The 11,389-nt window shown below is 37.5% G+C and overlaps 1 long non-coding RNA gene across 1 annotated transcript; it reads left to right on the top strand.

The window, feature by feature from the left end:
• The first annotated feature begins 255 nt into the window (after positions 1-255).
• Positions 256-11,193, top strand: LOC114540251. Its single transcript, XR_003689015.1, has 3 exons — positions 256-353; positions 1,138-1,225; positions 10,739-11,193. It is a non-coding gene; the product is annotated as an uncharacterized LOC114540251 (long non-coding RNA).
• The last annotated feature ends 196 nt before the right edge of the window (positions 11,194-11,389 follow it).

The raw sequence follows: 11,389 nt of genomic DNA, 5'->3' as shown, positions 1-11,389 counted from the left end.
CCAAGTCGAGACGAGCTGGTTTTAGTAAAGTATCCATATTGAAGTCTGTTATATTAAGTTGAATAAATTGTTGAAACCATAATTGTTATAGCAAAATAAAATAGGCTTTATTCAACTTAAAACCTTGCCAAATAAAATTCTAAATAATTTGTACAAAATGGAGGTCAATCACCGTCTTTTATACATTACAATTAATGCGGGCTCATAGAAATTATGAGCTACTTCATTTAGAATAAATAATTGTTATATCAAGTTTCAAGAGGAATTTCTGTGCCCAGCAAGCCAGCATTCCGAATTACGCCCCTGTTGTCAACTTCACGACAATATTTGAGCATATCAAGATATTTATCGCTGTAGGTATTTATTATAAGTTTATTAGAAGGATCATGTTATCTTAACAACCTTGTCATCAATTGGGGTCGTAAACTGCCATGGTCATATGAATACATGATTCCCGCAAAATATTGATTTTATCATAGGCAGCCCAAATATGCATGATAATTTAAAAGTTTTATTCAGAATAAAAGGGTTTACAAATCTATTTCTCCAGCTTAGATAAGTGGAAGCTATTGTACATAGCATAAATTTACCTATTTGTATTGACACAGTGGTTATACCAGTCTAGGGTACATCCATGCAATTGCCATGCTGAAGGTTTAGAAATGTATTATGTTTTTATGTCAAGATGTTTGAATTTTTTGGCAATCATCAAATATAATTATGTAGTGATAAGGTCTGGTGAAATTAAGCAAGATGATTAAGAGTGTTACACCTAGATTGCTTGTTTAAATTTTTGGTGACCATTTTATAACCATTGACAATGGAATGATTTGTTTTATTACACACCAACATCTTAGTGATTATATACCAACACATGCATACTGCATGAGGTGTATAAAATAATTTCTCAGGTTAAAACATAATTCTGATAAATTAAAACATTTATCCTGAAGTTGTCCATGCCAACTTCTACAGTAAGGATTTTCATCATCCCTAGGGTCACGTACCAAAGTGCTGCATGGTAACTGCAGCTAGGGCACCTGCACAACTGCAATCACAGTCAGAATTTTTAAAATATATTGGCTAGACCACAGTGGAGATAAAAATATTAAACTATTCATATTTAAAACTTGACAGATTTTCTTACCTTTATCTGGATTGATTTTCACTGTGTTAACTATGTTCCAAATTGAATGATGTCTTTGCTCTGCTATTGAATGAGAAGGTAAAGGATTGTGGTTTATTACACATTTTGTATCTCCATCTCCTGTTCATTAATTTATTAATGACTACAGGTATATCAGCAGATGTGCATATATAAATATCCTTATTATATTATAATATTCTTATTTTATGAAGTGGAAAAGTGAACACTATATAGTGTATAATCCCTAATAGGGGAGATCACTAACCACTAAGGGCTTAAAATTTGTATTGGGGAAGTGCTGAGATTTGGAGGAAGTTTTAGAAAAAGTAGATGACCAAAATATAAATTTTGAGGTATTGTAACATGTAAAGTTGACTGACAGGAACTATTTTCATGTGGATATCACCGCATGGTCATGACAATTATGGCGAGATCTTTCCTATAGTGATACATGAGTGTTAATTGAGAATAAAACGACTGTTTCCGGTTAAACTAGATAGATAGATAGATCTTTAATTAAAAGGGCAGGTTGCAGCCAAAAGGCTGAATTGCGTACCCTAATTTACATTATTATCAATGGTTGATTAGAATAAAAAAACAAAACTATTTTCCAAGTGCATGTATTAATATATATGGAACTACAAAACTACAAAGAGGTTAAAAAACAATTATTCATGCAATAAAATGCTTGCTTCGAGGTGAAGGCAAAAAACTGTTTCTAAATCTGTTCGTTTGATTTAGTCCACAGAACAACAAAGTTTCTAGAGAGTCTCAGATTATAGTATGGGAAGTGTCTAGATGGTATAACATAAATGTTTTCTGCTGCTTCTGTTGTAAATTCTTTAAATAGTTTTTCGCATGCTTTCACGCGCCTGTCACTTAATAACTTGATGCCACATTTTTCTAAGCAATCCGCATAGAAATTAAGTGGAAAGATAATTGATAGGACATGCTTATAAACTCGTTCAAAGGTATTGGATAGGTACATAAGTTGGGAGGGAGAAATGATGTAAATTCCAAAACTGGTCTAACACAAGTAGTGTAGAAGTTTATAATGTCCACTTCAGGAATATGAATATGTGAGCACGTTTCAACTGAATGATGAAATAGATACGTGTGTTAACTTTCTTAATTATGTTGGTTACATGTTGATTGTTGGTTACATGTCAGGTTTTGTGAAACTAATAACGATTTCCTTACACTTAGAAGCGTTTAATTGCATCTTGTTCTCTTCTGACCAAGTTTGAACATTTTTTACTGTATCCTGAATATTACTAGGTGTAAATAATTTCGGATATGGTGGTATCATTAATGTATTTCCATCGTTCGTGATGGGGAGAATGGAGGTCATTTATCATTAGAATAAAGAGCCACGGGTCCCAATTTGATTCCCTGGGGGACACCAGAAGAAACATGTAACCATTCGGACAAACAATCTCTTGCTAATTTCACTCGTTGTAGTCTGTCAGTGAGAAAGTCAGTAACCCAACGTTTGATGAAAGTTGGCATTGACAAACGGATGACTTGTGGAAAGTCTTCTTGTAATTGAACAATACCGCTCTTACAGCGTTGCCAGTTTCGTCACTAAATGACAATATCTTGCTATTTGCTCATTACATAATTCACACACTGTTTCTCTCTAAATGTATTGCTTTCAGTCCAGCTCTTGAAAAAATCAATAACCTTGACTGTCTGTATGTATGGCTCATGTACAATACATGTATGTAGCAACATCATAAATGTTCGTAATATGTCGATTCTTATGGCATGTTTCCAAAACCTAAATATACTCAGACCAAATAGGACAGTCAATTAATGTCAGCTATCTTTTGAAATTACTCGCTGCGATAATCTTTTAAGGAATACATCATTACAATATAGCAAAATTAGGCAGTGCTTCAAATCTTTTGTGTTCAAAATCTTTTGGCGCTGTAAAACACGGGCGGGGAAACGGCTGTATCCCCCTGATCTATGTGCGATGCGCGTAGCCCCCCAACATTTTTGTATTTTTATTATTTTTAACTTTTTAAAAAAAACATGATAGGACGATACAGAAAATAAGCGTTTTAACTGAATAATTTGGACGTCCCGTCACACAAAATTGACGAGTTAAAGTAGCAGAACTTTCAGTCGAGCAGTTTAATAGTATAACAAATGTGTGTATTAAAATTATGAATAGTTAGTAGATTACCCCCCCCCCATATACGGATGGAAGGGATGCAACCAAAGACGTCACAATGGGTATACACGAGAATGCCACGTGAACATTATGTGAGGATACATGATAGTTTCACGTGAACATCGTACGTTTAATGTTCAAGATGTGAAACTAAAATGTACACGGGTGTTTCACATGTACATCATGCCTTTGATGTATGTAGTGTTTATGGGCCGGGTTATTGTGTAGGAGTGAAAACCAAATTTAGTGTGAATCATTTATTATTTCGATTTGTTGAAACATGATGATACAGTACGATTAATCTATAAGATAATTTTTATTAATATAGTTTAGGTAATTTACGACTATTAAATATATAGTAATTTATGAAACGATTAACTATTGTTCTATAATCACTTAAATTTGCGGTTTGTTGTATTTTGATGAAATGTGCAATCATCAATCAGTAAAATTTAATGTTTGAGGGAAATATGAACGAGTCTAGTAGATGCAATGTTGACATTATTTATAGTTATGCTCACGTGACTAGTTGTCACGGGGGGTCAAGATCAACGTTAGTTACTTAGTTACGAACACGAGGTAGAAAAACGTCGAACTTGTAGTAGCGATTTATCTAACAATACTTTTATAGTATAAGAAGTTCAGAAGCATTAAATACCAATTTATAAACATTACATTGGCGACGAGGTAAACAAAAGCAGCTATCGTTTATAAATAAAAACGATTTTGAAACCTCTAATCGACGAATAAAGTCAGAAAGTCATGGCAAGTGGCCGAATCGATTTAACCCCAATGGCGCCATTTGATTGATCCCTTGGCAGATCCAAGTTCTCTCAGCCAACGATGGAAAACGTGGAAACGACGATTGGAAACATATTTTGTGGCTCTAAATGTTACGGAGAAGAAACAAAAACGAGCTCTCTTTCTATACCAAGCTGGCCAAGAGACTCAGGATATTTTTGACACCCTTGCTGAAATCGGCGAAGATGACGATTATATGATTCCGCCATCGCTGCCCTTGATACGTATTTCTCACCTCAAAAACATGTCGATTTTGAAATCTTTAAGTTTCGTGAAGCCAAACAACAATCCCATGAATCCAGAGATCAATTTTCAACTCGTCTTAGGAAAATGGCAACAAACTGTGACTTTGCAAACATTGATAAAGAAGTGAAATCGGCCATAATTCAAAACTGTTCATCGAAACGTTTACGACGCTAGATTCTCGCTAAAGGCAGAGCTTTCAAACTTAGTGAATTGCAAGCAGCCGGCATTGAAAACGCACTGGAATCAATACATATTTCTGACGAAGTAGCTGAAGCCGTGCGTCCTCAAGGGACAGCCAACCAAAGTAATCATGATCAACAACCAACATCGTTTCATCGTCAAGATTTTCACACTTCATCACAGTGTCGAAATTGTGGGGGGGGAGCTCTGGCCCCATAACAACAATAGTTGTCCAGCAAAATCTTGTTTGAACTGTGGGAAAAGCATTCATTTTGCGAAAGTCTGCCGTAGTGCCCGCAAGCCTCGTACAGTCAATAAGTCAACGAGAAAACCAAAACTCTTTAAAAAAATATCTTAAAAAAAGTCCAAAAGATTTCTCGCCAACCCTCCAGCAATGAAAGCAGCAGCGAGGATGAATTCATTTTCACGCTAAAACCATCATGTAGAGACAAAACAACACCTCGGGTCCAAATCTTGGTCAAGAACACACCTATTAATATGGTTATCGACACTGGTGCCTCCATCAACATCATCGATGAACTTGCTTTCAACATATTACAGAGATCCTTATCCCTACGACATTCCAAGACACGTGTTTTTGCATACGGTTTCAACCACCAGTTGCCTGTTATGGGACAATTTCATGCCACCTTGCAATGCGCGATAGGCACAACAACCACACGAGTTCATGTTATCAAAGGAAATTTTGGTTGTTTGCTCAGCTATCAAACGGCATCTACTTTGGGTCTTATATGCTAAAGATCAACAATGTAAAATCTGGACCCATGACCAATTGTTGAAAGAGTATGCCCATATATTCAATGGAATTGGAACCCTTAAAGATTTTGAAGTTAAATTGCGCATTGATGATACTGTTCCTCCAGTGGCACAGAACCCCCGCCGTATTCCTTTCCACATGCGGCAAAAGGTCTCAGATGCACTTGACAAACTAGAAAGTGATGGAATTATTGAAAAAACATCAGTTTAAAGCAACTCCTTTGGTCAGCCCATTGGTGGTTCTTCCAAAGAAAGATGGCGATGTCAGACTGTGTATTGACATGCGTAAAGCTAATGAAGGGATTCAGCGCGAACGGCATCCAACTCCAACTGTGGATGATTTAATTCACAAGCTAAATGGTGCCACCGTGTTCACAAAGCTTGATCTTCGTTCAGGATACCATCAGTTATCGCTCGCAGAGGAAAGTCGACACATAACCACCTTTACAACACACAAAGGGCTTTACCACTATAAAAGGTTGAACAGATCCGGGACATTCCGAATGCCATTAACATTAGTGATGATATAATCATCTTTGGTACAACACAAGCAGAGCATGACAAAGCCCTTCATGAAATATTTGAGCGGTTTTCACTCATTGGACTCACTTAAACCAGGACAAATGCGAGATCAGTCAAGTACAGCTCACATTTTTTGGTTTTGTCTTCTCGGGGGAAGGAATTTCACCAGATCCAGCCAAGGTCTCAGCCATTCATGACTGCCCACCTCCAAAATCAGTCAAAGCTGTTCGGAGTTTCCTTGGTATGGCAACATATTGTGCCAAATTCATTTCTAATTTCAGTGAGCTCACAAAACCTTTACGGGAACTAATACGAAAGAATGTACCTTTCAGTTGGACATCAAGACATGAGCAGGCATTCATCTCAGTGGAAGCTGCTCTTACAAGCGCAACAGTCATGGCATATTTCGATCAAACTAAAGACACAGAATCTGAACATTACAGATGCATCAGCTGTGGGTCAATAAGCGATTCTGATGCGGAAAGCCTCCGGATCAGAACAAAGAAATGTTGTCGCATACATCAGTCGGTCCTTATCAGACGTCGAAAGACGATATAGCCAAACGGAGCGAGAAGCTCTTGCAATTGTGTGGGCTATTGAACGTTTACATATTTATTTATACGGAGGACATTTCACTCTGCTAACTGATTGCAAACCAATCGAGTTGATCTTGAACAACCCAAATTCACGACCCCCGGCTAGAATTGAAAGATGGAATCTACGATTGTAGGATTATGATTTTAACGTAAGTTACACCAAGGGGCTTAACAATCCATCAGACTTTCTATCACGACATTTACCTGTCAATGACACCACTGATGACAGACATTTCCAAACAATGGCAGACAACTATGTTTGCTTCCTAATCCAACATGTTGTTCCAAGAGCAATGACACTGCCTGAAATACAGCAAGCCACTTTGGCTGATCCAACATTACAGTTCCTGGGTACCCTCGTATCAACAGGTCAGTGGCATTTACTGGATGTGCAATCCAATCCCAATTATTTACTGGATGTGCAATCCAATCCCAACATAAAAGTCTCGGATTTGAAAGCGTACCAGAAAATTAAAACAGAACTTACACTAAATGAACAGGATGGAGTCATATTTAGTCTAGGACCTGTAAAGGAGTTTGTATGTATTTCATTTAGGACAGATTATCTCAACTGTTTTAGGGTAATATGACCATGGCGGTCAACATGGCATATGTGCCAAAATGTGAATCCGGGACGAAAGTCCTGAAAATGACCACACCCAGAAACGGCATAGTCGACATTGCTCTAAATCCTGAATTATCCAAGCTACAGTCTTTCTGAATTGTTTATGTTGTTCAGAATGGTTGCTTTCAGGGGTGGTCACTGGAGAGTGAAATTAGCCTAAGTTGCATATTTCACAAGAAAATGAATGTTTACTATTCCAGTTCAAAAATTACAGATTCACCTGGCAAAGTCTAATTTTCCCTATTTTCTAAAAATTTTTGCCATATGATGAAAAAACGTGCTTATTTTAATATATTTATTATAAATTTCCTAGGAAATAACAATGTTTTGTTGCGATACGACATATTTCATTTCACTAACCCCCCGCCATAACACGATTTCAGCCACATTTTGCAAATTTGATCGCCGTTTTTCGCCGTCCGTCGCAAGCACCATCCAAATACTGTACTTTAGCACGATTCTAGTGGACTAAAGAATTATTCAACCAATTTTCGATGGGTTTTGAAGTAGTGCCATGTAATATTTTTTCATTTTTGTGTCCCTTGACATTTCGTCAATTATGTCACCATTGCCATGTCTCGTCGCCTTTCTGCACGATAAATGCCAGTTCTTGATCCCCAGCTGTATTTTTTTTACAGCATCGATAAATAATTGATAGTACAATAGCAGCTATCCAAAATTTAAAAGCATTTGTCCAACTTGAAAGTAAAGAACCACCCCTCGTTTATCAGGAATGAAATTTAAGTGCGAAAGATTCAAAATAATTTGAAAGTCTCGCGCAAACTCCGCGACGAGCCCTCGTGGACAGCATTCCGGGGGGACAAAAATTCAAGCATACATTTGTTCAAAACCACAATCAGTCAACAACCCGAGTAAAATTTGTGCGTTTTTGCTGTTAATATTTCTCATAACAAAATTAACAAGTCTCCGCGTTTAAATTGCATTTTCTTGCTTTCACAAAGCTAAAAAAATAAACCAGAAATGTATTTGTGAAAATAACCCCCCCTGCAATGTTGCCCACGAACATTTGTCGTGGCTAATTTCACTCTCCAGTGACCACCCCTAAAAGCAACCATTCTGAACCACATAAACAATTCAGAAAGACTGTAGCTTGGATAATTCAGGATTTAGAGCTGTGTCGACTTTTTCTGGGTGTGTTCATTTTCAGGACTTTCGTCCCGGATTCACATTTTGGCACATATGCCATGTTGACCGCCATGGTCATATTACCTTAAAACAGTTGAGATAATCTGTCCTAAATGAAATGCACACAAACTCCTTTACAGGTCCTAGACTAAATACGAGGTTCGCGAATTGTCCTTCCCGAAAGCCTTAGACTAAAGGCTATTCATATTGCTCATGAAGGCCACCAAGGGCTTGTCAAAACTAAACAGCTATTGCGAGAAAAGGTTTGGTATCCTGGTATAGACCAACTAGCTAAACATACAGTGGATACTTGTTTATTATGTCAAGCAAATGGACCAAACCGTCACCAATAACCATTACGTATGACAACTCTACCACCCGAACCCTGGCACACAGTGAATATTGACTTTAGTGGACCATTTCCTGGTGGCTCCTATCTGTTAGTAATCATTGATGCATATTCACGTTTCCCGGAGGTGGAAATTGTAAGCTCGACCTCTGCAAAATCCACAGTATTGAAACTTGAACGAATTCTTGCCACACATGGCATCCCAAAGGTGTTAAAGAGTGATAATGGCCCACCATTTCAGAGCCATGAGTTTAGTGTGTACCTAAAAGAGCTTGGCATTACCCATAAACCAAGCTCACCATTATGGCCCTAAGGAAATGGACTAGCTGAAAACTTCATGAAACCACTTGTGAAGGCTATAAAATCCGCATATCATGACAACAAAGATTGGAAGCGTGAAATGTTAAATTCTTGCTTAACTTCAGAGCTACCCTACATGCCACTACTGGCAAGTCACCGGCAGAGTTGCTATACAACCGTCAGCTTTAAACAAAATTACCCCATGTGTTGTTTGATAACCAGTCCCCAATTCATCAAGAGCTGAAAGAGAGAGATGAAAGGTTGAAAAATAAACAAAAGGACTATGCTGATTCAGTGAAACGTGCTGACATAAAAAAAAGAGATTTAGTTTTCGTGCGACAATCTATGTCAAACAAAATGTCCACAAAATACGACCCAACACCATACGAAGTTACAAGTCGCCGTGGCAACTGGATCACCGCAGTGAGGAATGGGAAATACATAACACGGAACATTTCCTTCTTTAAAATGTTTCACCCAAAACATGGAAGACCACTGAATTCAACAGATAACCCAGATGAAGAAAATTATTTCTCAGACGAAGATGTTCGCGTAGAGAATGAACATCACAATCGAGTGCGACAGAATGATCGTCCAAGATAAGACATTGGTCCCAGACAAAATGATGGTCCAAGATATCCAGCAAGAGAAAGATGGCGAATCAACAGATATGGAAATAACATTTATGATTGACTGTTTGACCTGGACTAAGACAGATAAGATACAGTTTAAACATTATGTTAAGATTTTGTTATAGTTCATATGTAAAGCATAGGAGGGATGCAATGTTGACATTATTTATAGTTATGCTCACTTGACTAGTTGTCACGGGGCGTCAAGAACAACGTTAGTTACTTAGTTACGAACACGAGGTAGAAAAACATCGAACTTGTAGTAGCGATTTATCTAACAATACTTTTATAGTATAAGAAGTTCAGAAGCATTGAATACCAATTTATAAACATTACAGTAGAAACATCTGATCACATCTCAGCATACAGTCGGTTTCTCCACCCGTCATTACCATAGTTCGTACACCACGTGTCGGAAGTGTATATATACTCGATTGGTTCTTTGACGTTCATATGGTAACCGTATTTCTTGTGTCGTATTGACGGTTTTTTTGAGTAAACACGGAACACTTTACCTTTCCCTTCGAAGTTATGACTGCATCCGTGTCTTGAGATTTTATATTTCATGCTCTATCAGAAACTCAGTCACCCACATTAGCTTTTCATTCCGAGTCTCCGATAACGTTAAGAGTACAGTTTTAATGGCATGGTCTTTAAGAGTCTACACACGTTCCATCGCCCAAAGGTTATGTATAACTGAACCACGAGTATAGGCGAACATTTTTATTAAATGACTGTCGACATGACTTGGAAGTAGATCCGCCACTGAAATTGGGGGAGAATTTCATATATGTTTATATCCACTTACCCTAAAAACAAGAGCCTTGAAATGGAATCAGTGCGGCATAAGACGATCATATATAAGAATATACACTTCGAATGAAAAACTTCTACCAACGTCTCTAAAGTCTAAACACAGCGAGCCATTTTTGACAAATCACGATTACTCCATGCGTGTCTGATCTTTATAGATCGCGTCACAAACTATATTAATTACACCTATTGGGAGCCACCTTAAACGTACTATGGTTTTTCCTTCGAATGTGGTGTTCCATTTTAACTCATTGAATTGTGTCATCCTTTTCCCTGAGTAGCTGTATATAAGGAACGTAGCATGCTTGTAAATTTTGTCAATACGTTTGACAATGACTTTAAAGTAGACCCAAAGAATATTGTCTGAATATTGTGTCTTGTTTTTATCAAAACAATCTCCCAATCATTTCCTTCTCTGATTTCAGGGATTTTCAAATTAAAGATCAATTATGGATCCGATAAAAAGCAAAGCTAATTATTTCCGGGTTTGTCAACTGTTGTTAGATAAAGGAGGAGATGCTTTGAGAGCTGCTTTGAAAAATTCTCTACAATCGATGCGTCCACCTTCCTCCTTGGCGTCCGCTTTGAAAGCCAACAGAGCCACACTACAAGGAATACGATACAATATAATTAAAGCCCCGCAATGGGATCTACTCTTCCCAATATCTGGTACACCAGATTCAAAAAGCTTCGATATCACCTTGCTGACTGTCCTACTTCGAAATATTTGTGGATTGTCTCCACCAGCCACTGGGTGGAATGTTATGCCTCCAGTTAGTGATACATCTATATCAGCAAACATTTTGAGAGTCAAAATGTTCAGGAATGAAGTGTATGCTCATATTCCAACTGCAAGTTTGGACGACACAACTTTTGAAAAATTGTGGGAGACATTTCGGTACTGTTGGTCAACTTGGGAATTCCTCAAAGGATATTGATGAGTTGAAAGTAGCTCCTCTCAGCCCTGAGAAGAAAGTTATAAAAGATTAAAAGAATGGAAACAACAAGAGGATGACTGGAAATCAGAATTAAGTGATGTTAAAAGTGAAGTAGTCAAGCTAAGAAAAACTGTAGAT

The sequence above is a fragment of the Dendronephthya gigantea genome, unplaced genomic scaffold, assembly GCF_004324835.1.
Source record: "Dendronephthya gigantea isolate DGI-Jeju-01 unplaced genomic scaffold, DenGig_1.0 000226F, whole genome shotgun sequence".
In the NCBI taxonomy this organism is placed as follows: domain Eukaryota; kingdom Metazoa; phylum Cnidaria; class Anthozoa; order Malacalcyonacea; family Nephtheidae; genus Dendronephthya; species Dendronephthya gigantea.
The sequence above is the reverse complement of the archived record's forward strand: the minus strand, read 5'-3'. Positions and strand labels throughout refer to the sequence as shown.